This window comes from Dipodomys merriami, unplaced genomic scaffold, assembly GCF_024711535.1.
Source record: "Dipodomys merriami isolate MVZ:Mamm:240054 unplaced genomic scaffold, mDipMer1.0.p SCAF_3, whole genome shotgun sequence".
In the NCBI taxonomy this organism is placed as follows: domain Eukaryota; kingdom Metazoa; phylum Chordata; class Mammalia; order Rodentia; family Heteromyidae; genus Dipodomys; species Dipodomys merriami.
This window is the reverse complement of record NW_027204492.1, coordinates 102,949,085-102,976,152: the sequence shown is the minus strand read 5'-3', so window position 1 is coordinate 102,976,152 and position 27,068 is coordinate 102,949,085. Positions and strand designations below refer to the sequence as shown.

The following is a 27,068-nucleotide window of genomic DNA, read 5'->3' as shown; positions in this document are numbered from 1 at the left end:
AAGAAATCCTCAAAATTAATGACCAGAATATTCATCTTTAAGATGAATATTTCGAAGATGGAAAGAAGGAAGGAGGAAGGGAGGAAGGGAGGAAGGGAGGAAGGAAGGAAAGAAGGAAGGAAGGAAGGAAGGAAGGAAGAAAGAAAGGCAAAGGAATAGAAGGAAGGAAAAAAGGAAGAAAAATAATATGATTGGGAGAATAAATCAAAATAATCCAAAGAAAGGAGAAGGCAATATATATTCAAAGAATAACAAACAAGCAAGAATAACAGAGGAAGTGAATATAACCCAATCATATGCATGCATGTAAATATCACAATGAAACTCCTGTGCACAATTAATACATTCTGAAAATGAATTGTATAAATAAATAAAAATAGAAGACAGAATATAATTGAAGGTCAACAAAATATAATGTTATTGGCATGGAAGATAAAATTACAGATAAAGTATTAGCATCTAGTCTTTTCATGTGTAGAGTGTTAGAGTTCATACATTTATGGGGTCAGTTTCCTCAGTTCTTCCTGAAACCTCCCTAGTATCTTTCTATTGTTTTTTAACTCTATTCTTGTGGGTCTCCTGACCAGAAACAGGATTGTAATTACCCCACATTGGCAAACTCTGTTGTGGACTCCTGTGATTAGATTTTTATCCTGGCTCAAGTGCGAGGAAGAACATTAAAAGGCAAAACAAAGCAAACATCTAAGAGTTTGTTCTATACTCATAGAACTTGAGCTCCATAGAACAGTGAAGGAGATTCCTATTTTTGTATTTTCATTCTTATTAGGTCCAGTAAGTACCTGTTACCTTCACAACCACCACAAGCTTACCCGGGGCCTGGGACACAGGTAAAGGAATATATGATAAAAGCTAGGGAGAGAGAGATCTGTGCACATCTGAGCAAGAGCTCTCTGTGTCACTGCCACAGTGCTCATTTCTATGTTTCTGCTTGTAATGAGATCAGATTCCAAGTCAGCAAGTCAAGCTCCATTTAGATTCAGTGGTACTTCCAATTACGATTTATTCCTGGTCTGCCTAGTACTTATTTATTTGTCAGGATTTTCAAATAGTTGTTCCATGTTTTCTTTCCAGGTTTTAAACTTATGTTCAGTAGGAGATAAGGAGTCAAGTGTATTTGTTGAATTTTTCCTAGAAATGGAAGTGAAAATCTATATCCTTCATAAGAATGACTATTGACACACCAAACTATATAAAAAGCCAAAGGAAGAAAAATATGTGTTCCATTTCAGGATGATTTCTTTAGATTAAGGGAGGTAGATGGATAAGTTGAAATAAATAACATATCACATTTGATACAGCTAATTGTGAAGATAGTAGCTTCAGCTTTAGGTGGTGCTTCCTCTAACTTCATACAAATAAATAAATAAATTCATAAATTAAATTCATGTCTGCATACATCAATAAAAGATACCATGTGATTATTTTGTTCCTTTGTATGTCCCTTCCCCATGATATAACCCCTGTTTTCACTGTATTTTATGTTGGTATAATTTGGGAAGGGGAAGAGAAAAAACATATTGTTTAAATAGGGATACAGATGGACCCATTGCAACAATGAGATGTACAAGACACTATGTTGAAAAACGAACTTTACAATTTAAGCGGGGGGGGGGGGGTGGCGGTATAGGGGGATGTAGCTGGGGAGATGGGAGGGGAAGGATGGTAGGGGAAAAACAAAGGAGGAGGCAACAATGCTGGATAAGAAATGTACTCATTACTGTGCTCATGTAACTGTAACCCCTCTGTACAGTATTTTTACAATAAAAAAACTTAATTAGAAATATTACTGAATTACAATTAAGATCTTTTTGCATAACTAAATGTGGAAAGAAATGAAAAAGAAAAAAATCCTTGACTTTGAGAGGTTATGGATAGAAGTTATAAGTCAGGGTCATCTAAGCTCTATTTTACTAACAAATCTAAATATTCTGTAGCATACTATAATGAAATTTTGTTTTATTTTATGTAACGATGCTGTACAGAGGGGTTACAGTTATATGAGTAACCTAATGTGTAATTTTTTTTTATTTTACACAAACCTCGTGGCTAATGCTCCTGGCTTCACATTACTCATCTTAGCCATGAGTATCCTAAAGCCCTTTCTTTCAATCATATGAAGAAAACATCAGAATAACAAAGATGAGAAGAACTCTCTGAGGATCTTAAGGGTCAGATCTGGAAAATGTAACACTTCACTCCCCAACCACTATGGTGCCATCCAGATGTAAAATAATTAGGAAATATGGTGTTTATAGTTCTTAAGAAAGAAATTTAAAAATTTGGTGAACTTTTCTCTGTCAATGTCTGTAGACATTGACATTTTTTAAATCATAACTACAACTCAAATTTTTTCATGAGTACTGGAGTTTGAACTCAAGGCCTTCGCTTGCTTGGCCAGCACACACTAATTGAATCATGCTTTCAGCCCTGGTATTCTGTGTGTTTGTGTGTGTGTGTGTGAGAGAGAGGGGGGGCGGGGTGGTAAGAGAGGGTGAGAGAGTTTGTGCCAGTCCTGGGTCTTGAATTTAGGACCTCAGAACTGTCCATGAGCTTTTTGTTCGAGGCTAGTGCTCTATCACCTGAGCCACAGCTTTACTTCTGGCTTTTAGACCTTAACTGAAGATAATAATCTCATAGTCTTTCCTGGGCTAGCTTTGAACTGTGATCCTCAAATCTCAGCCTCTTGAGTATCTGGAAAGACAGGCATGAGTCACAGGCACCTGGCTCTGATACTCAAGTCTTAAAGTTACTATCTACAATCTGCTATGCTTTGGTCTTTCTCTAATACCTATTGCCTACTCTACTATAATGTTATTTTGGTGTTGTGTTATAATATTCCTCTACTATCTGATAAACACACACATAAATAAAGTATAGGTGTTTCTTTCAAGCCTCTAGTATGATTTACTGAAAGAGGTATTTTTCTCAGTGTAAAAATTCAGAAAATCATACTGTTATTTTCATATAATGTTATTCTGTCCATCATACTATTTTTTTGTGTTCAGAAAGTTAAAATATTAGCATTTTCCCTAAAAGTTATAATTTTGTCATTTTTCTCTTCATTCAACATAAACATAATATACTTAAATCTTATGTAGAAAAAAGATAAATGGTACAAAGAAACGCATAGAATTGAATTACTATGTTAAGAAAACAGCTCAATAAAAATTTTGCTGAAATGCTATTGTTTAGTGTGCAGACTGACATGGAGAATAGGAAGACAATAAAGGCAACACACATGTCATATAAAATTGACAATATTAGCTAAATGTGATGCAGAGAATATAATCATAAGATAAAAATACAAGACAAGGCAGGGATTAAGAGAAGGTCAACTTCCAATGTGGCCATTACAATGCATTGAACAAGCCATGGATTCCTCCTCTGTAACTTGCCCATTCTTAGGAGAATTAAATGAATTACCACACATAAGATGTCTTCAAAGATGCCTGGTATGTAAGTGTTAAATACTAGCTAGCATCATTTCACAAAAGACTTCAAGGAAGCTTTGATTGATGCTAAAAAGTAAAAAGCATAATAATCTTAATTATAGTGCTCCTTCTCTATGTTGAATTGCACTAAATTAATTGTTTTAAAAGAAAAATCCCTCTGGGTGTTGGTGGATTATACCTATAATCTTAGCTACTCAGGAGGCTGAGATATGAGGACTGTGGTTCAGTCCATGAAACACTTATCTTCAATTGACAACCTCAAAACCAGAAGTTGAGCTGTGGCTCAAAGTGGTAGAGTGCTACCCTTTAGCAAAGACATCACCTAGGCCCCAAGTTCAAGCCCCTTGACTGACAAAAATAAATTCCACTTTTCCCTAAAAAAATCTTCTTAAATGTACACGAAAAACAACCCTTATATACTGTTGGTGAGAATGTAAACTAGTGCAACTGCTGTGGAAATCAATACCGAGGTTTCTCAACAAAAGTAAAAAATAGTACTACCATGTAATCCAGTCATACCATTCCTGGGCATATAGTTGAAAGAATGCAATTCTGGGTACAACTGAAGCACTTGCATACCCGGTCCATTGCATTGCCATTCACAATATTGGAAACTGACCAGATGCCCCACAACTGATAAACAACTAAAGAAAATATGGTATCTATATACATTGTATATCATTCAGGTATAAAGAATGAAATAGGGCTGGAGGTGTGGCTTAGTGATAGAATGCTTGCCTAGCATGCATGAAGCCCTTGGTTTGATTCCTCAGTACCACATAAGCAGAAAAAGCCAGAAGTGGTGCTGTGGCTCAAGTGGTAGAGTGCTAGCCTTGAGCAAAAGAAGCTAAGGGACAATGATCAGGCCTTGAGTTCAAGCCCCAGAACTGGCAAAAAAAAAAATAGAATAATGTTTTTGGCAGGTAAGTAAGTAGAACTGGGGATCATCATGATAAGTGAAGTAAGCCAGGTTTGGAGTAATAAAGATCACATGTTTTCTCTCATATGTAGAAGCTATAAATAAAATATACCAGTACGTGCAGGAACATATATATAGAGAGAACATTGTAATCATGGAACTGCTTGAGGGTCTAGGAAGTGGAAAAAAGAACAAATGCCCAATTCTGGGCATTGGGTAACATTTACCCAAATGACCACAAACAAGGCCATATTAAAGCTACCAGCACAACCAGGCTCATTGCAGAATTATTTACCATAGCTACGATATGGAGCCAACCCAGATGTTCCTCAGTAGATGAAAGGATTAAGAAAAGGAATATATACACAATGGAAATCTATGCTTCCACCTGAAAGAATGACATCGCTTCCATTCATAAGGAAGTGTAAAGACTTGGAAAAAAAGACTTGGATTGTATTAATGTTTATTCATCTCATAAACGCACTGCAGATCTGAACAAGTATAATCATACTTGCACTAATGGCATTTTCTGTCTTGTTGCTGTTATTTTTTTCCCCATAGCATTCTTTATTCTCTAACTTGAGGCATTAGGTGGTACAGATGATGTAAATAAAATGAAATAATATACTATCATCTAGCTCATCCCTTATATTGGTGTTTGACACATTTGGGGTATTGAAATAAAGTTTTAAGAATCATTAAATAGGAAAGAAATTTTCTCAAAGCCATATAGTTATGTGTCAGGATTCAAGCCACATCTAATTCTTATCGGATATCTCTATTATGTCCTGAACTTCATTTTTTCAAAGAAAAGGCTGACAGGCAGTATGGCTGAGTCATTCACAACGAGGAGTTCTACCACTTCCTAGCAGGGTAAGCTGAAAGAACTATGTCATTTGGTTGAATGAGATTTGATTTCTTCTGTCTAAAATAGATTATTCAAGGTTGTCTCTAGAGACCACTTCAATAATTGATTCTCTGATTTTAAACACTTTTGAGTTCTACTACCAGAACCAATGCTGTTTCCTTCTACGTCTGGGAAAACTAGTCTACTTAGGTATTACTTTATTCCTAATCTTCAGTCATTTTGTGATTTTTATTTTGTTCATCTTAAAGGTCACTAAAATAATACCTCTTTCTTCAGTCTTCCCTAATCTTTTGGGCCATTTTTAAGCCTCCCTTATTGTATTCATCACAACACATCCCCATGGGTTTTACATGTGCCTCTCCAATGCTAGATAGGAGCTAATTAAGGACAAGACTGTGCCTTAACTTGTTTCTAGAGTACATACAGTGTAATTGATAAATGATAGCAGAATGGATACTTGAACAACTATTACTGTCTCTATCTACACAGGTTAAATAATTGAAAGCCAGATGGAAACTGAGGTTGTTACTGTTGCTCCAAAATCAGGCAAGGATGTTACTGCAGACACAGGCCAAATATTAGCTTGATCTCAGAGGATAACTTAGAGTGTAAATTGTAATTCATGACAGTTTTGAACTATAGTGAAAGGAGTCAAGGTTTTCATACTGTGATATCAGTTAGTCATTGCATAAAGTGGAGGAGAGTCTCATACTTCAGGCACTTTCAGCTCTCATCAAAGGAGGACATGTAGCTCCAGTAGCCCAAGAGCCACTGTTAAAGGGGACCCAGTTGCTGTCCTTTAGAAGCGAAGCTTGGGGGAGGAGTAATGGCTATGAGCACACAGTGCTCCGACCTGAGTGAGTCTGGGCTCAACTTTGACAATGCCAGCCTTGTCTTCTTTTTCTGTTTTATACTTTGAAAGAAGTATCAATCACCTAGCTAATTTAGGAGACACTGAAGTTTGATTCTATATATATATTCTGAACTAGTAGCACACACACACACACACACACACACACACACACACACACACACACACACACACACACACACACTGTTATCCTCCTTGGCCAAACTATTTTATATGACTTGATTACCATGAAATGCCCTGTATCATTTCAGAGGAAGTGGTTTACCTCAGGATTATTTCATTTCCAAATTTGGGAGAGGATGAATTGTGCCTTACTATCTCCCACATCATTCAGTGTAGAAAATGCCATTGTCACTTTACTTGCTTCATCCTTATATCAGGAAGTCACTTCTAGTGCACTTCACCTAATGTGGGCAGGTACTGCCATAGGTCATGTGCCCTGGCTACCAGGAAGAATGACATAAATAAACACAAAAGGTAGCAAGTGTTCTATTTCAGTAGAACTGTATGCAGCAATCAGAAAGTCTCCAGGAAATAAGGCTTTTATATTTCAAACTTTCTATCAGATTCCAATCAGATCTAAGCTTTAGGAGAGCAGGAAAACTGATTAACTCTAGCCACAATGACACCTAAATACAGTCCCTGGCACATAGTAGGTTTTCTGTGTACATTTCCTAAATCAATTACAATTTTAATATTTCACCACCTGAAATACCATTCAGTGGTTTTATTTAAACGGGATGTCAGCATGGAATGACTTCTGCATTCTCTCCTGGAAGTGGGTGAATTTCCATGGTGAGCAATTCCTCTATATACAGTTTGCAAATCATTTTGGGAACCTTCCAAATGAAAGGCACTGTATAAATATACCCTCCCACCAGCAGCCAGCCGGCTTTCCAACGGGGATGCATTTGCATCGCTTATGTACATAGTGTTTCATTTGGGGCATTGCTTTTATTTTTATGACCATAAAAGAAATATTCACAGTATGAACAATAATGTAAACGGCATTCAAAAAGATATATATTTGTATGTCTTTATGATTCAAAACTTAGAAATCTGAAAGAAAAGCAGCCATGGCATTTTTCTTTCCTGTTGCTGTTATTTTTTCCCATAGCATTCTTTATTATTCCTGAACTTTATGGTGGAATTTTGCTGAAATGCGCAAGTCTTTGTCTGTACCTCATGTGAGAATATGTGGTGGTGGGTTCAAATGAATGTTGCTGGCAAAAGGCCTGAAAATGAAGGGTACTTGACTTTATGTTTATTCAAGTCAGTAATAATAGTTTGCTTTAGTATTGCCTTTTTGTGGCTAGAGGCCTCTTTGAGAAAGAGAAAAAGAAGCAACCTCAGGTATAAAATACCTTCTAAGTAACTTAGCATGATAATGGGAACTTTCACGGATGGGAGAGGCTTTGAAGAGTTGTATTTTAGTCTTCCTAACAAAAGAGGGGCTGATTTCATACAGCATTCCTGGGGAGATAGACTTTGAATTCATATCATACAGGAAATATTTATTGAACTTTGAAATAAATTGCCAGCAGCATTAAATCAAAACCTTTGTAAATTATGCATTTATTTACCTAGTTGCATACAAAATGAGCTGAATTATAACTTCTTAATTTACACATTTCCATAATTAATTAAATGTAAACAGAATGAAATAACCCATTGCAGACATATTTTCTAGCCTTGAGGCTATTCTAGATTTAAGGCATTCATTAAATAACAACAACAATAACAGCAACAACAAATGGAGTTACCAGTCTTCAGAGTAATTTTGTGTAGCAAAATACCTGAAAAGTTAGGTCAAATAAAATTCTCCCTCATTTCATTGAGGAGTGGTATGAAGGGTAGAAAATTAAACTTAAGCCACCAGTAGTTAAAGGTAGAATTAATAATTGGACCTCATTCCCTCCGTCCATAATTGTCTTTCATAGACACAAAATTTGGTATTTCCTCACTTTTTTCGACTAAAACAATGAATGTAATTTAAAAAATCTCAGCTATCGTATGTAATGTTAGGAATTAACTCACTCATTATTTTGAGACTTATAAAATAAATGCTTTTATATTTTTCTTCTGCTCAGTCAGAATATGATTGTAGCTTATCTCTAATTTCTTACTTTCAGTAATACCTAGTTTGTTTAATTAATTTGATGCAACAAATATTGACACTTTTCTTTCTGACTACAAGAAAATAGAACAGCAGCTTCCTCAATAGAGAAGAGTAACAAGCACAGATTGATCTGCAGCCAGTTTTTACTACAAATCCCATTATGCTTTGCATTATAGCCTACAATCCCCATACTGCAGCACCAAACTTTAACTATCCTTATACTGGTATGGGAAATAATAGAACAGTTGAGAACTATGTAATACATTCAGATTCTACTTGTATGGTAATTATTAATTCAGTGTTTTGAGATTTTTCTTGCTTTTGTCCTTTAGTAAAAGAAAACCACTTTTATGGATAATCAGACTATTTCTACACCATGATTATAATGTCATATATCCTCAAACAATCTGTCAAGGTATATACTCCTCAGGTCAAAGGCTTTTTCTCCTTTTTTTTGTTCTCATTATATATTTCAAGTTGGCCTCGAACTCACTGTGTAGCCCCAGGCTGCCTCAGACTCAATCCTCCCACATCAACCTCGCCAGTGCAGAGTTTAAAGGAATGAAGACCATACCAGCTTTCTTGTTTACAGCCATTATGGAGTCCTGCAAGTTTTCAATCCTCCATGTGGAGAGAGGTCAGTATTATTCATATTTTAAAATAAAGTCACAATACATTATTTAATGCTCCAAACATCTGCAAATGAGAATTTGGTAATTAAAATGTTTAATTAGATGCACCTTGCAGCTGCTGTTATTCTTAATTGGCAATAATGCAGCTACATTTTGTTCTGACACATATCTTCAGAAGAGTTAGAGAGAGAGAACTGAAGGGAGGCATGAGGAAAATGTTCCCACACAGTTCAAGACAGTTCGCACAAAGAGGATCCCATGGCAACAAACAGCGAGGCCCACAGTTGGCTCTGTAGGATCCAGGAATAGACAATGCTTCACCTCGAATTCAAACAAACAGTTCCCTTCCTGCATGTGAAGAGAAAGCATTTAAAAGCATCTCGTGCAGTAGGATTGAAATTGTCCAATATTCACCTGTGTCTTTAAGGCATTTCTCAATGCCTGTAGATATTCTCTGCAGCCTGTGCAAAGGTGAGACTTTCAACTCACTCTCCTTATGGGCAACAGACTTGTCTTACGGAATCATTGCCAATGGAGCACTTGAATTTTGTCCTCTATGGAGCTGGACAACACCTTGACAATTAGATCAGCTGTCATTTGTTCAGACATGAAAACAGATACTCCTAAGAGAAGTTAATGATTCCTGTGGGTAACTGCTGCTACTTAGAATGTAGATTCAAATCCAGGATTTGAGCCTACAGTCCAGAACTTACACTTTGAAATTTTGCTGGAAGACACCAAATTTCTTCATTGTGCCGTCCAGTCTGCCATGAGGTTCAGTTCTTCACTCACATGGGTCAGCCAAAGGACTGCTAGAAGATGTAGAAAATATGGGCTGGGAAGGTGGCTCAGTGGTAGAGTGCTTGCCTTGCATGCATGAGGCCCTGGGTTTGGTTCCTCTGCACCACATAAGCAGAAAAAGCTGGAAGTGGTACTGTGGCTCAAGTGGTAGAGAGCTACCCTTGTGCTGAAGAGCTGAGGGACAGTGCCTAGGCCCAGAGTTCAGGCCCCACGACCCAATATATAATATATGCATATTATATATATGGATTATATGGATTAATCCCTATGGGCGTGGACATATTTTTTTCTTCATTTCTGGTTTTCAGATTCCTCTGAATTATAGCCTATGGAGAAGGAGCAGAGGGAAGGAGGCACTATTTAACACATCTGCCCTCTACTTGGGTGGGAAGCTTCAAATTCATGTTCGTTCCTTCAAATACAGATTCACCTTTCTCCCTTCAAGTCTCCCAGCCCTCATTCATCATCACCAGGGCCCTAACTTAGTTTGGCTTGCATTAATTTTTCTCATATATTACCTACAAGTGTTTCTTTTATCTTCAACTTGTGATTTCTTCCCTTATATTAAATGAAAATCCAGTTCTCAAGGTCCTATTTTTTGCCTATTGGTTCTTGTAGTTTTGGTTTACGCTGTTATACCTTCCCGGGGTTGTATAGAAAAGACTTAAGAATGGGGAAAGGGACGGGTCATAATAGTCAAACATTTCTCTGTCCTGCCTGCTCTGTCTGCTCTGCTGGCAGAACCTAACACTGTGACCGCACAAAGTAAATGTTCACACTTCCCTAGATCTGACTACTGTTAAGTGTTGTGCATAGTCCCACGGCATTAGTAAGATCTATGAGCCAGTTTAGAGAGGCAGGCACTTAGGCCTCACCCCAAACCTATACAATCAGAATCTGCATTTTTCTCAAGACACGCAGAGGATCTGAATACATTAAAGTTTGAGGAGCAGAGAATCAAGTGTGCATGCATAGTATATACTATCCCAAGGCAAAAGAGCCAGGACCTTAAACTGAGTAACTACTTGAATTTATTTACCAGTACCTACTTTACATCTCTTTTCCTCATTACAAATCCTTTTCAGAAACTCTCAGGAAAACTCTTAAGTAGGGAACTCTTATTACGTTGCGGATGGAAGGAGGATCCAGTTCAATCCCCTCCTCTCTGCCCCTCCTCTCGAGCCCCAGTGCCTGGACTCCCAGTGAGCCTTTCACAGATTCTCTTCTCCCTAGCCTCACTTTCCTAGCGAAGATTCAGCTCCAAGCCAGAGAGTGGCGGCTGCAGATCGGTTTACTGCTTCCTGGACTCACAGTTTACATACCAATACAGAGGCAAACACTTTGCAAAACTGCCCTTTAGAAACAATTATCACCTTGCCACCTGAGATTTGCAGCAGCCCCCCCCCGCATGCCCCTCCCTTTCGAAATCCGTCTTAAAGTGATACAGAGAAAAAGTGAAAAGGAGATCGCAAGCCGTGATAGATCGGCTTCAAAGAGGACAGATGAAAAGGAGGTTATTATGAGTATGTCAACCTAGGCATCGCTCTCTGTACCTTTCTGCATCCTAGAAAAGCGGAACCATATTTCTAAGGTGGCCCAAGCAAGACCGGGTAAGCATCCAAATTTGCTGGTCCACTTTTGCCTGGGAAAGACAGCTTCCCGTAATTCCTTTCCAAAAGATTCCCAGGCTACCCTCTTTTCTCTTCTGGTTTTCGGAAAACTAAAACTCGCAAAGCGGTGGATGTCTGTGGATTGGCTAGTACTAAAATATCCATTGGGTGGCAGTAATACTATCCTCTTTATGACTTGCAGCAAACCAGAGAATGCATTCAATCAAATGAACCGATCTTGTAGAAACACTGGAATCATTTATGCATTGCAGTTTCTTTTTCTTGTTTTTGCTCCTTCTTCCCTGGGATATTTGGTGTGGATTGTGGCTACTAACCAAGAGCTTGTGTTATTCGTGGTTTGCTTGTTTGCGCTTGGGATTAGCATCACCGAAGATAAACGCAAAGCGGCTTGTCCCCCACCACTCTTTTGAAAAATCATTTTTGGGGGCTGCTGAAGAGAGCTAGGACCCAGGAGACACCTTCCCAAACAGCAGGGTCTGTGTGCTTTCACATAGCAGTACTGTACAAGGAAAACCCCGTCGGATCTGTTATTGCGGGATACTTGTGAAATATCCATAGGATTCTTTCTTATGGCTGCATCCCGGATCTGGAAATTTTACTTGGGGACCAAGAGGATTTGAAAGCTACATATATCCAGAAGATTTGCACGCAAGACTCCAATTCTTGTCATAAAGCTTACAGACTTCCTCACTTATCGGCCTTTCCCCTTCGTTCTTTTTTTTTTTAAAAAAAATATTATTTCTTCCCCTTTTTTTCTGCTCTCTTGTCTCTCAGTCTCTCTTTTTCTATCTGCCTCTTCTTCTTTCCTCCCGGTGTTCGTTTTTCCCCCCTCTGCTCTGCACCTGGATTGTATCTTCACCAAACAATCGGGCACTTTGAGAACTAACTGGAGACAGTCTTGTAGGGAAGATCTGTATGGAATCATCTGCTTTTATGGTGAACCTGGCATTTGTGAATGGGTATCTTGTCCATGATATTAATTGCTAGCCAAAACAAGAAAAAGAACACAGGAGTAAAACGTGGATTTTTCTGAATACGCATTGTGATGACCAGCAATTACCTTACCGACTGATATCCAGAGAAGAATAATTTGGAAGACTGTTGTGGGTAAGGTCATTTTATATATGCAAACCCATCAATGGTGTGAGCGAACTTGGGCGTTTGTAATGGGAATGGGTGACTTGGATGCTTGCTGCATCGCATTGATGGCTGTGATGTGGCCGTTATTGGCACTGAATGGAATAACTGCAGTTGGGTGTGTTGGTGTATGTGTGTGTGTGTGTGTGTGTGTGTGTGTGTGTGTGTGTGTCTGTGTGTGTGCGTGTGCGCGCGCGCCTGTATTCTGAGTATAACAGAAAATAAATCAAAGCATTACTCGTCCTCTCAATTATTTTCATATGGAAGAGTGTCTTAAATTAATTCTTGTAGATACTCTTTGTTTGGATGCAATATTTGTGGCTCTTGTGTTCTGGAGGGGTAACATCAGTAAAAGGAAGACTTCGTGAAGAGCCCCGTTTAAAATGAAAGCAGCTACTCTTTATTCTTGAAAAGAAATAGGTTTTCAACTCAGTGCAGTATTCTGCTGCATTTCACAGCCGCAATGGGACCAGGGACTTCCCACTTGTCAAGTTCCTAAACTTTAAGGTGATAATCATTGTTAATTGTTATCTAGATTGTGGTTATGGGAGATTATTAAGTGCCCTGAACTACTTTTCTGTCTATTGGACTATCACTCAGAGTGAAAGGGGAGGGGGGAGCGAGAAAGAAAAAGGAAAGCTGAAAATGATAACTAAATTAGAGAGGAGTAGACCAATATTTTCTTCAAGATTATCATAGTAATTTCTTCCTTAAATTCCATTGCCCAATGATATAATATTTTTCCCAATACCCCTAAATAGCTGAGGCTGCGACCCACGTGCAGGGAGTCGAAGGTCTGGAAGCAGAGAGGATCCTTTCTATTGCAATGCAGCCAGTTTGGGAAATGCAGGCAATTACACACTTCCCTTAACCTTAAGTTGAAGATGTGTTCAATCTGTTTTTTTACCCTTATGGCAAAAAGTTGGAAACTAGAGCACTAAGAATGCTTAAGAAAATTCCGCCTGGGAAATGGGATTAAAAATCGATATTGATGACGTGGTTCAGTGCACTGTACTGCAATGCTAAAGTCTCTTATTCAGTACCTATGGTGAGAGAATGGAGCATTTACATGTGTTATAAATCTCACCTGGTAGATCGATCCATCTGAAGGGGAGGGGAGAAGATATGTGGATATGTAGGAAGATGGATGGAAGTCGTGCATAATCGGTGATTATGTAACTTCATTACATCAGTAAGCTTCAGTCAACGATAGTGAGATGGAATGATTGTATAGAAAGAGGTTCCATCACCCTGTTAACTTTTGATGGCTTGTAACAGCTAACAGAGGAGGAGGGCCAACAGAGATTAGCTCTAAGGGTCCTGTAAACCTTGATCTCTGCAGTGAATTTAGCATGAGTTTCCTTACAGTGAGTTTCTGAGGGAGAACAGATAATGCTAGCTCTAAGGCTGGACAGGAGCAATTTTAGCCACACCCGTGGAGAGTGAAAATGTGTCCGCAATGTTTCACAAGTGCCCCATTGAGTAATTGGGACTGATGATCCTAACCAAGGTCATAGTTCTCTTCCCAATGATTGAAATATATGACCCCTAACAGAAAGGAAAGTTAAATCCATTCAAATGAGGACTGTGAAGGAAATGACTATTTAGTGTCCCTCTCTTGAATTTTTCGTGGTTCGGTTTGATGCAGATTTCAGTGTGGTGATTCCCTCATATAAAATGATGATTGCTTTCACAGTGTGTCAGAAATGAGTGCTTCTTACCTTTATCTTTGTCATGACAACCTCTTTCTGGGCCATCTTAACCCTCAGGGAAAAGAGAAGTAAAAGAGAAACCTTTAGAGGTAACAACATCTTGTTAAATGAAAAAAAAATGGCACTGAATTCATTATTAATACAAAACCCAGAAATAAAGAGCAGTCTATTTTCAAGTTTTACTCATTGAATGCTTTAAAAGACATGTTGCAGTCACTGGAGACTTTTACCATGAGCTGAAATAAATGTGCTGTGTGTACTGTACACAGAAGGGAATACTGCAGAATAAAATGTCATTTTCCCTCATGTTTTATTTGGAGCTGTGTTTTTCAAAAGCAGATGTACATCACTTTCTTTTGGCCTTCTACTGTTGTAGGATCTGTTTTCTCTCACTAGATCATATATTCACAAAAAATGAAACTGCTGACATTCTAATCCTGGCCAATTGAATCTTATTATCCAGTTGTGCTCTTTCCTATTTCCCTTTATGTTTATGTTATAAAGATGGCTAAATGACTTTTCTGTCAAGGAGATGAGATGATTCTGTTTTTCTTTTGTTTCTCATATTCCATACCCTTAGAGTCCAATGAAGGGAGTCAGGAATGGGATCTATGGACTCCCAAAGTAACTTTAAAAAGATTTGCTCACCTTAAATTGAATGGGGGAGTTGTGGAATGAAATCTGGAGGTCTGGTATTTGAGGTGACTTTCTTATTTCTGCAGGACATGCCCCAAAATTGATAGACTGTGCCAGTGGATCCGGAGGTTTGGTGTTCAAATTGTATAGGAAATTGAATGTGAAGTTAACTCCTGATTCCTTCCTTCAGGGGTCAGGGTAACACTACGGCTGCTTCCAGGCTGTTAGTCTCCAACTATGTGCAGAAATATAGCCTGCAATGATTTTTCCTGTATGCTTTATTTTAATATTTTATAAATGACTTTCTCAGTTGTTTTCTGACTTAACCCATACATATATTATCAAACAGGGCAAATTCTGAGAGGTTTTCTAATCTCAGAGGAGTATGGAAAAATAACAGAAAGGAAAAGAAACCTGTATAAAAAGACACTGGGCATGACACATAGAATGTTTCAACATGTAATTGCTATGCTTTTACTTGAAGACTGCATATACTCATATTAGAAAAGATAGCTTCAATCATTCTAATGGCTATTTCTAACCTGTTACTTTCTTTAGGAAGATTATGTAATCAAGGCAGTTTTTGACATTTTCTTGTATCTTCGAAAATAAATAATAAAAGATTGCTTAATAGGAAAGCATTTAAACATGAAGCAGTTGAGTGCTGTAAAACAGTATCTTTAATTATATTTTATTGCTAGTTTTGTCATCCTCATGTAGTTACATTAGAAAAGATTCAAGAAAAGAAGAAATGCCATTTTTGAAATGAATATGAAAACTATTAATATTGGTTCCTGACCAGTTGCTTCAACAAGGTCAACCAGTGTAGCAGATAAGTAATCACAGTATTCCTGTATATCTAGAGTGCATTTCAAACAGATTTTTTTGTTGTTTATAGTGTACATGAATAAAACAATACTATTCTCAAATGACCAATAAAGCTTTTGAGAACACCTGAACTTTGCTGATTAATTTAAGGTTGCTAATTCAGGAATCTTTTAGTCTGTCAATACACTGAAAGATTTGGGATACACTTTGTCTTACAAGATATAGGATCTTTGGTATTTGATGTTTTATTTTTTATTTTAAAAGAAGACTACTGTATAATTTGTAGCAAACCAAAGAAGTATTGACTAGTAAGATGGAAATGTAGTAAGTTTTTTAGTGATGTTTAAATTATAAAGCATAATTATGATGGTACCATTTGGGCAGCTATAGATAAGGTCGTGTCAGCATTTTTATTATTAAATTCCAATCCTATTTCCAGTAGTCCTATCAGAAATCTCAACTAGGAAAAAAAAAAAAAAACCAGCTCTCTGAGACACTAACGCACTGTGGAATTCTGGAATGAGTCAGAGCAACTGAATTGGACTTCAGGCTCTATTAGTTTGGAGCCTTGTGACATCTGACCCTGTACTTGACCTCTCAAGAGTTCCAGCAAATCATTAAAATCATAATAGCTACATGCTACAATGAAGAGGGTGATATGTGATTGAGTGCTTATCACTATATTCTCCCTTAAATATATGGAATTATTAAAGGTTGAGAATTTAGTAAGTCTTTATGGACTTAGTAAAACATTTTGTCTCATGCTATAATTGTAAATCTTGATAGACTCATTTTCTGGTATCAATTTACAGTTAGCTGATTGATAGGTAATAACATTCAGTGATTAAGCAACATAGAAAAATTAAAAGCATTGGTTGCTGAATTTAACTCACCATTCATTTTTATTTTTCAGAAACACTCATATGGGCATATATATGTCTTAAGTAATTAAAATAGTTGTATTTGAATAACATTCAAAGAGTGGAACTAAGAATTTTGCCTCTGAGGATGTTTCGATGTGATTACATTTTTAAATCCCCCTTCCCCCCCCTCCCGGAATGCTTAGAGCTTTTTGTTTCTGGTACCAAGAAGAAACAAACAAACTTGATGATACTACTTGAATTGGGTCAATTGACCAGAAAGCGATGCTCAACTATCACTTCATTAATCAAAGTGGAACGGGTTTGGATAACAAGTGTAATAGAGGAAAGGATAACATAAACATATAAATTCTGTTTAGAATTTTCTGGTTGCAATAATTACTAATGTTCTTTAGGGGGAGGCAATCCCTCATGTGTCATTACTAAAGCTGCATTTCTTTTACTGTTCTGTACCTTATTATAATATATATTTACATGCACAAGAAGAAAAGAGTTATTGATATAAGCTTCCATACAGGTTTTTAAATGGTTTGATACAGGCTTGGGGAAAAAAAGGTCTTTATATTTTGTTTAAGGCAGAATTGGAGACTAAAAATTTTACCCTGTACTAAATAGAGAGACAGTCAGTCAGACACACAGACAAACACATCAATAGACATCATTTAAAAAAAAAATGTTACAGAGCAACTTCTTCCTACCTTCTTGGTGTCTTGCTTTTTGTAATAAGGAACCTCAATGTTTCTTTGTTTCGGAAAAATTAGATCATGAATCCTTGTTCAAGTTGATTGATGCCTGTAAATAGCAAGCCTTTGTTAACTCCCTGTATTTAAAAACATATATCTTTTATGTCTTTTGGGAATACTTCAGATTCACTCTAGCAGATTTACATCAGAATATCATTGGAATGTAGATTGTCTTGTTTATGTGACAAATTCAGCTAATCACTCTACAGATATGCTTTTTATTTTCACCCAGAAAAATGCCATCTAGGAGAGTCGCCCACTACACATAGTATTCCATTACAGGCCAGCCATATGGGCGAAGTGGATGTACCCTGGCTGTTTAACCTGACCATTGGCTCCATAAGAGATACTTAATTGGCATGGCTTCTTGGTCTTTTTTTCTTATTCTGATGCTTGAACTCAGGGTCTGGGCACTGTCCCTGAGCCTCTTTGTGCTCAAGACTAGCACTCTACCATTTAAACCATAGTGCCACTTCCAGCCTTTTCTGTTTATGTGGCATTGAGGAATTGAACCCCGGGCTTCGTGCATGCTAGGCAAACACTCTACCACTAAGCCTGGCTTCTCGGTCTTTTTGTGTAGAAACAATATTCAGGTGACCAAAGCCCAAGATTGCTTAGACTCTTAGTTAGAGAGAAGGCATAACTGGGTGGTCTGATGTTATTTTTCGAACACAATCTGAAATTGCCAAGCAGTGAACTATAGATAAAGATAGAAAGAAAAAACATTTTAATATTTTGGTTCTGATTTTTTTCTGTTTTAATTTATGACATTAAAAATGATCTTTTTTCATGACAATCTTTGCCATGTACCCACACACAGACAGATACACACACATACATATGAAAATCAATGACACTAAATGAGCAATTTTGTTCCTATAGGAAGTACAGATCTAAGAACATAAACTGAGTAGAATTAGACAGTACTTTTAATACTAAGTCAGGATATTATGTGACGTTTGCATCATTGTACAAATAAAATGGCCTATGCATTGTTATAGTGCATGTTTTCAGTCTTTCAATATGATTATTAATTATATATCTTATACTTTGCATGAATTATAGTGATAGTGAGCATATTAATAATAAAAATTGTTCATAGTGATTTATTTTCTTATGGCCTGATTAAAGTGAGCTTGATTGACACATGATTACCCTAACAGTGAATATTTGTAATACAATTTTGAGTTAATATAGTAGTGTTCATCATTTTCTAGTACTTTAAGTGAAAATAAATTCAGTAGGCCAGGTAAACACAATTTTACTGTCAGTCATAAAAAGATTATGAATATAATAATTATTTAAAATGAATTTGTTGCAGTCACAACAAGGTCACACATGTCTTTGAAATGCATTGTTTATTCTGTCTACAAACCATATATATATATGTAGATTCTAGACTCCGCAGAGTAACTTCTGTAGCCCCAGTAAATTAAAGGCTTGTAACAAATCACAGTCATGTTACATAAAAAATGAAAAGTAAGCTCATATTGTGGTTGTTTATGGATTGATGGAGTTACAGTTTGGGGTAGATCAACATGGAATGTATAATTATCTAAGAACACACATAGAAATTTCCAACATAGGTAAACTCCAACATTTTACCATTCAAGGTTACAAATCATTTAATATTACAGAAAGTAATATTACAAAAAAGTTACAAATCATTTAATATTGAAAAGTATATAAATGAATAAAATAACATTGTTTTGCTATAGTTTAAAAATACATTAATATAAGTATAGCCAGAAAAATTACAATAACTTCATAAAGGTCAAATGGAGTTAGAAAGAATGTAGTAATAAAGGATGTTGTATTATATCATTTTAGACAAGGACATTGTGAATCAGTAAATGAAACTGATTTTCCAAGATCTTACTGTTTGTTGGCTTTTCTGTAATGCATGATTCTGATATAATACAAGCCCTCAGTGGTGTCTTTTAGTTACATAGAGATGTATCCTGGCATACCATATTCTTTTTTTTTATAGTGTAGAAGAAAAACAATTATTCTTGTTGGAGCTAATGTTATCATGTCTAATCCTTTGGTGGCTAGTTCAATTTATTGACTTAGGATCACTTATATGATTCCCCTACTCAGAATATGTGGGCTGCATTTTTTTCTGTATAACTCCTATAAACAGAAAGGCCATTCTTTACCTTATATCCATCTCTGGAGACATAATAGGAAGAAGAGTTGGGTGGTGGTCCTGTTTCCTTTTCCATACTGACTTTCCCCAATATTTTCCCTTTTCCCGTTAGCTGTATATGTGTGTTCTTCTCACACAGGGAACTAACTGCCCTTCATTTGAATCTCTCCTTTTTAGGGTCACAAAGTAGACAAAAAGTCATTTTCCTAAACATTCCCTTCTGGAAATTTCCTGGCATTTAGGACAAACATCACCTCTGCTTTGTATGCTCCATTCTTGCTTCCAAGTGATACTTCTAAAGGGTCTTTTCCAAAGAATTTTCAAACTTTATCCTGCTTTGAAGAGATAGAACTTCTTATTTTGTTTTTCCCCAACAGTTTTATGGACTTACATAGACATCAACAAACCAATTTTGGACAAATAAAGACAAATATTTAATCATAGTTGCTATGCTACAATAGCACAATTACTGAGCAGATATAGTTGATATATGTATTTTATACCCCATATCCTAACGACTACTCAATATGTATATACACACATTTTGTCAAGATGTTTGATACATAAATCATTGTTAAGATGTTGAAGGAAAAATTCGGAATAACAGACTTCACTTGTTGATAGTTGAAATAGTAACATTTCAGGAAATAGATTATTTTTTCCTTACTCAAAAATAGCTTCAATGAGCTGCAGTTCAGTTGACAAGATGGAAGAGAGGGCCGTGAAGGACATACTTTAATTGAGGTTGGATCTTGCAGTATGCTTCAGATGCACTCAGTAGGTAGCTGATAACATACCTGTATGGCAGGAAACCTATAATGTTTACAGCCTTTCCACTGACTTCATGTTAGAAGAAAACTATCCAGGGGAGAGAAACACTGCAGTCAAAATAGAAAACTGAAAGACTTAGAACATTATCAGGTGTTTTGTGTAAACAAAGCTCCATGTAGCCAGGAGAGAAAATTTGAATGTAACAACTGAATCTTGTGATTCTTAGTGTTTGGTTTTTGAATACCTCTTTTAAAGCCCCTAATTGTTCTCACCATGACAAAACTCCTGAATAGTACTCAAGAGGAACCCAGCTCCACAGTGTGTAGAATAAATGCATTCAAGGGGTGTCTAGGGGTTTTGGACTGCTGCTTTTCCTTGTTGGGATTCTCCTACAGGGCCCTTAATAACACAGTCTCAGAGTAAACAGCTCTAGTCAGTTGGTGTGCACTTCTCATTGACTGATTGGTTTAGCTTGGCTCCAGGGGGCAAGTGTCTGTCTGCCTTCTGTTTCCAGGACCCAGCATTGTTCAGGGCATAGAGTAGGTCATCAGTAAATCAGTTCACAAACAAATGCTTAAGCATTTACTGATCACAGATCACTTTTAGATCTATGTTCTCCAAAAAGCATGATTCATTGTGAATGAAGAAGAAAGCTTCGGATTTAAGAAAATAAAAACATTAAGTAAAAGAAGAGAAGATTAATAATAGTTGCTTTATTGATTATAGTCTGTATCTCCCAAGCACTGTTTTGTATCAGTCCTGGGGCTTGAACCCAAGTACATTTGATCCTCAATTTTGTGAAATTCTTAAGGGACTCCTGAGTATTATCTTTATTGAATTTTTTTCTGATTTTGAGGAGGTTACCCAGTTCTCAAGCAGGTATCATTGGCCACTCATATCCCCTTTTCTTTCCTCTTTTCTAAGACAGATGCAACAGTTAAAAAATTAGCTTTGGAAAAAAGTTATTTGGCAACATGGGTAATGGGACCAGTTCATTGAATCTGCCTTTGTTTACTGGTGTTAGAAAGTTACTACATGGTAGCTGGGTGCCAGTGGCTCTCGCCTGTAATGCTAGCTACTCAGGAGACTGAGATTTGAGGATCACAGTGAAATCCCAGCCCTGGGCAGGAAAGTCTGTGAGACTCTTATCTCTAATAAACCACTCAGAAAACCAGAAGTGGCGCTGTGGCTCAAGTAGTAGAGTGGCAGCTTTGAGCTGAAGAGCTCAGGGACTAGGCCCAGGCCCAGAGTTCAAGCCCCAGGACAACAACAACAACAAAAAGCTACTACATGGTGTATCAAAGCTATTGCAATTCGAGTGTAATTTTTCAATGAATATACTTGAGGATGTTTCTATTTTATTCCTTTCTCATGATTCCAACAGCAAAGGGATCCTAAAGCAGAAATCCATTTGGAAGGAAGGACAAATTGAAGATGGGAATGTTAAAAAGAAAAGGAAAAGAAAAGCTTTATATAATATGATAGCAAAGTGGAAACACAAATTCCAAAATGGTTTTGTAAAAAGGTCACATACTTTAGATTAGAATATGCATTCAATAATGGGATAATAGCTAATGTGAAGTCTTTTGCTAAATGCCAATAATTATAACAATTTTGAATTGTAGACAAAAGGGAAAATGAGCCTTGAAGTAATTTAAAAAAAACCATACATGCTAGCTCAATTTAATTCTTTTTTTATCAGATACTTTATCTTTACCTCTAATAGGTAGGAGAAAATAAGCCAAGAGGTATTTTTTTCCTGTACTTTATAATATTACCCGTGTTGGAAGTTAGTTGTGATAACCTGGGCAATGGCCAAACACTCAGGATAAACTGACAATGAATGCAATTTATTGAGACAAAAACTGAATGTTATGTGAATCCTCATTAGCATTTCAGTAAAAGAAGAAGTCACACAGTTCAGCTGTTGTCAAAACACGTTCCTTTAATCGTGAGGATTTTAATTCAGAGTTAGAATAAGGCACAGGAGTTCACGGTTTTAAAAATACAAACTTCTGAGGTCAGTGGGGACATCAAGATGTTCCTTTGGAGGGCTTCAGCTGAATCTTCTGACCTCTTTGTCCTTCTAGCATATATATTATTGCTTTTGGATGCTTTCTCAATGTTCTCCTGCACAGCTTCAACTATCATGTTAAACACATTTTCCATCCACAATGGCACAAGCTAAATATTCTAAGTTTTTGGTAGTGCCTTAGTAATCAGTATCTACTAATCCTATCATATGCACAGAGAACCAGAATTGCCTCTTGAAATATGCATTTCAATTAATTAACACCTTCATATAAATGAGTAAAACACACTATTCAAGGGCCCTCTCTTTTATAGGGGTGCTGCTTATCACAGTAGCTTGGAATGGTGGTCAACACCTAGAATCCCAGTACTCAGGAGGCTGAGACAGGAGGATTGCTAGCTTGAGTTCAGCCTGGACTCTATAACAGGCTCAAGAGTTGCCTGGGATATATGGCAAGATCCTGTTGCAAAAAGAAAATTACTTATGGAAACAGATGTGTTCAATTAGGTTCTCTTGAAACAGACTATGAATTGGATAATTGCTCACAGAAGGTTGCTTTTGATGCAGAGGGAGAAATTGACTTCCGTGTAGGGGCAACTAGAACCTCTCAGCAGTTTCAGTGAGGAGCTCTGGCTGGCGTTCTGATGGGCTATATTTTGTCTCAAAATTACATCCCAAAGTGGAAGTTTTCTTTTTCTATACCAGCTGTCACTAGCAGGAGCATATACCTTAGACAAGAAAGTTCTCTGGGCTTCAGGGAAATTCCCAGTGAGGTGATTTGCTGCCGGCCTTGAAGAGGGGACTAGAAAGTCTTCGGAAACTCTGATGCAGTCATGGTATTCCCTTTCCGCTGGAGGAGTGCTACAACAATGGTAACGTATTGCTGAGGAAATACAGAAATCTTAAATACTTGTTCAAAGGGAAGAGGAACTTATTGTTGATGACAAGGGCAAGTTTTGTTGCAGAGAATATGATTTTCTTTAGAATCTAGTTAAATTCGTGTTCTGAAAAGTCTTTCTTTATTAGGATATATATATATATATATATATATATATATATGATAGTAGGATATATATGTATGTATATATATATATATATATATATATGAGCTCTTCCTATGTGCCTTGGCCTTTTACAGAGAGAGAGAGACAGAGAGACAGAGACAGACAGAGACAGACAGAGCCAGAGAAAGGAAGTTGTTGAAAATTCACATCTAGGCCAGGCATGTTGGCATTTGTCTGGAGTCCCAACTATTTGGAAGATGGTGATTGGGAGGATCATTGTTCAAGGCCAGCCCAGACAAAAAGTAAGACCAACAACTCAACAACAGATTTAGCTGGATGTCATCCTAGCTATGTTGGAGGTGTACGTAGGAGAATCATAGCCCAAGGCCAGCTCAGGGACAAAACGTGAGCCCTATCTTTAAAATAACTAAAGCAGAAAGGTCTGGGGGATGGATACAAGTGGCAGAGCAACTGTCTAGCAACCTGGAGGTTGTGAATTCAAATCTAAAATTCTTCTAAAAGGTAAAAATAAAAATAAAAAAGGCAAATGTGTGTTGAGAGAGTTGAAATAAGATGGTTTTTTTCTTGAACAGTTCATTTGCTTGATTTCAAGTCTTTTTTTGTGGTGTGAGGGAAGGATGAAGAAAAAAGAGTGGGCTGTTTTCTGAACCCCGAGGGTTGTAGGAATAAATATTTATGATATCAAAGGGACCACACTATGGGAGAGTAAAAGTCTGAAGGAAGTGTAGCCTTGAACTGAGTAGCAGTGTAATTGACTGAGTAGCTCAATGTAGATTGAGCAGGAGAGATTAGAAAAAGCTGTGTTTCAGTAACATTTACCAAGCTGTGATTTAGACTGGGTGGAATGGGGTGGGGGAACAATTTTGAATATGATGAATTTAAAATCATAGGAATAGCTATCATAGAGTTCTATTTTTACTGACTTTCATATAATATTATACACTTTTATGTCGAAATATTAATTTCCCTCCTTTATGTAAGAGAAGTGCCATTACTTCAGATTTTAAAATGCTTTCTTCAGGCCTAGTGAGGTGATAGGAGCACTCTCTATTTTCTTTCTATGAAGATATTCAATCAGTTTGAATACAGTGGGAGTTAATCTTGCCAGTGCTTTTTAAAAGCAGTAGCTATATCTAAATGGGCAACCATTCATTAAATCATAGAAAATTTGAATAGGAATGAATTCAGTATACGCCCTTGCCAATAGATAAAATCTCTCCACGACAAACTCAAATAATTATCTGTGAACTCATGTTCATTTTAATAAACAACCACTTTGACTACTGTTCCCCTCAATTGATCTGACATTTGACTAGATAGTTAACTCACTTCAGTTCAACAAATCCTCCCAGATTTTCTTCCCATTACATGCTTAATGCAACTACGAGGCTAGAATGGTCGACTCACTTACTGCCAAAGAAATTGAAGATATACATTTTCAAATACTTAAAAAAAGTCATTCCTAACGAAATATAGTCCTCACCAACAACACACCTGCTCTAAAACCTTTCATTCATTTCTATAGTGCTGGCTTATCTTTTAGAAATAAAAAAAACTGTGGCATGCTTAAAAGACTACAAATTCATTCTACTTGTATTTATGGATACATGTCTTGTGGCTTTAAAAATACAAATCCTGGGGCTAATTAAGAAGACTCCAACATCTCTGTGCATTCACCATATATTTTCTCATTAAATGGAACTTATTAAATGTAACTTCAAGATTGTAGGCTCAAAATTGATATTCAGTTTTTATTGATTAGAGAATGCTATTTGTGCACAAGATACTTTCCTCTTGGCCCTCAGAGATTTGAAATCATCTCTGCTCTATTCTACAGTGCCAGATCTCATATAATAAATAAGTTGTGTTATTTTAAGTTTCCAACTCAAAAGAGTTATGTAGGTGGTATGGGAGATGAATGATGTCTATTAGAATAGACTGCATCAGAAGTTATTTAAACCTCATCTATATTTGCAAGTAAAAAGAATTGTTATTTCCTGTTTCTAAAATTAAAATTAGCTTTAATTTCTTAAGATTATAATCAGAAAGGTGTGGGATACTCTCTAAGCATCTTCCTTAGAATAGCAATTTCCTGGAGCCAGAGATTCAAATCCTAGTAGATCTAAATTTTTCCTTTATTAATTTTTAGAACTCCTACTAGCCCAATATTATGAATTTTGATTTTACTATTGGCTATGATTAGAGAAGCGTACAATACATAAGATAAAACATCACATCTCACTTTGGAAACTGAAGGATACAAAGAAGATTGACAAGTTCAACTTCACTGAGTCATTATTTAAGTCTCAAATGTTAACTAACTTTAAACCTATTATAATTAAACCTCACTATTCCAAAAAAGGATTTGGACTTAGAGTCTTATGCCTATAATCCCAGCTCCCTGGAAGGCAAAAGTAGGAGGATCATAGTCCAAGCCTGCCCTGGCAAAAGCTCAAGACCCTGCCTAAAAGTAAATTTAAAAGCAAATGGAAGAGGGGCATGGATCAAGTGGTAGAGTACTTGTCCAGAAAGCATGAGGCCCTGAATTAAATCACCAGTACAGCAAAAGAAAAAAAGGTGAAAAATTCCAGCCTCCAAGGGGTGTGCATTTTCATATACATATGTTTATGTTTTTTGGGTTATAAAAAGGTAACTGGAATTTTTTCATACCTAAGGATAGTCTGATCAGAAAACTTATTTGTGTGGGACCTGCTCTAATTTTATGTTGGCAGTCTTCAAGTGTGGTTACAACAGGAGCAATGAACAAAATGTACTGTGTTCTATTTACAATGCCCTGATCTTTATACAATTATCACCATTGCCATCATTATCATCATTATTAAAAAGGATGATGTTAATTAAGGAAATATTTATGATCCAATGATAAAAGACACTGGCAAATGAATATAGTAGGCCTTAACAAAGGATAGCGTGACTCTGGTGAGTAATGTCAGCTATGTGAATTTTGTCTGATATACTTCTACCTTCAGTGTAAACAACACTCCACTTCTCATGAACACAGATGTATATGTAATGTCTCTAAATGACCAAGTGTTCCTCATCACAGAAAAGATTGTTTCATGGAGAAAACTCTTGTGCTTCCAAGCAACTACTAGTTATGCTTTTACCCATCTAATTGGCCATTTTGGAATTTATTTCTTTATCTCCCCAACTTTAGTGTTAAGCTGGAAAGATACTTCCCAATTGATCTAGTTTATTATGTATCTTTGGTGCCTAGGAGAGTGCCTGACATGTAGTACAATGGGAGTAATTTTCAAGGGAATGAGGGAGAATGACAGAAAGAGGGAAGAAAGGAAGGAAGGAAGGAAGGAGGGAGGGAGGGAAAGGAAAAAAATGAATCTCCCTAGTTGTGTTCATCTTAGCAAACTAATAGGAGAAAAGAGATTTTGATTAAATAATGTACCAAGTTCCAGCTTAGTATGTGTGTATGTGTGCATATGACATTGAAAGTTTAAAGATTTTGTTCATGATGCAAGGTCATTTGTGTAGTACCATCCCACAGTGAAGCTGCACCCACCTGTAATGCATTCTCTGATGCATTCTCTAAAATGCCAAGCCAATGAATAAAATTGCCCGGAACACCAAATGGAGAGCTTAGAACCTATAGCCAAAAGTTTTGATTACATCAGTAATACAGAAAAAAGAATGTTAGCAGATCATTCATTTGACAATTCTTTTGCCAAGTGAGGCAGATAAAGACTTGAGCCTACAGTTAAGCCATATTACATTTTCTATAAATTTTAACATGATAAAACTCATTACAGTTTCTAGCATAGCTTTTATTCTTTATGTTTTAGCCTATACATAAGTATCCATTCT

At 36.8% G+C, this 27,068-nt stretch overlaps 1 protein-coding gene across 1 annotated transcript in view; it reads left to right on the top strand.

Moving 5' to 3' along the window:
• The first annotated feature begins 11,548 nt into the window (after positions 1 to 11,548).
• Positions 11,549 to 27,068, top strand: part of Il1rapl1 (interleukin 1 receptor accessory protein like 1) — a 1,184,015-nt gene continuing 1,168,495 nt past the window's right edge. Inside the window, exon 1 of the mRNA XM_070040687.1 lies at positions 11,549 to 12,421. The gene's annotated coding sequence lies outside the window, so the exon portion shown is untranslated. The remainder of the gene's footprint in view (positions 12,422 to 27,068) is intronic.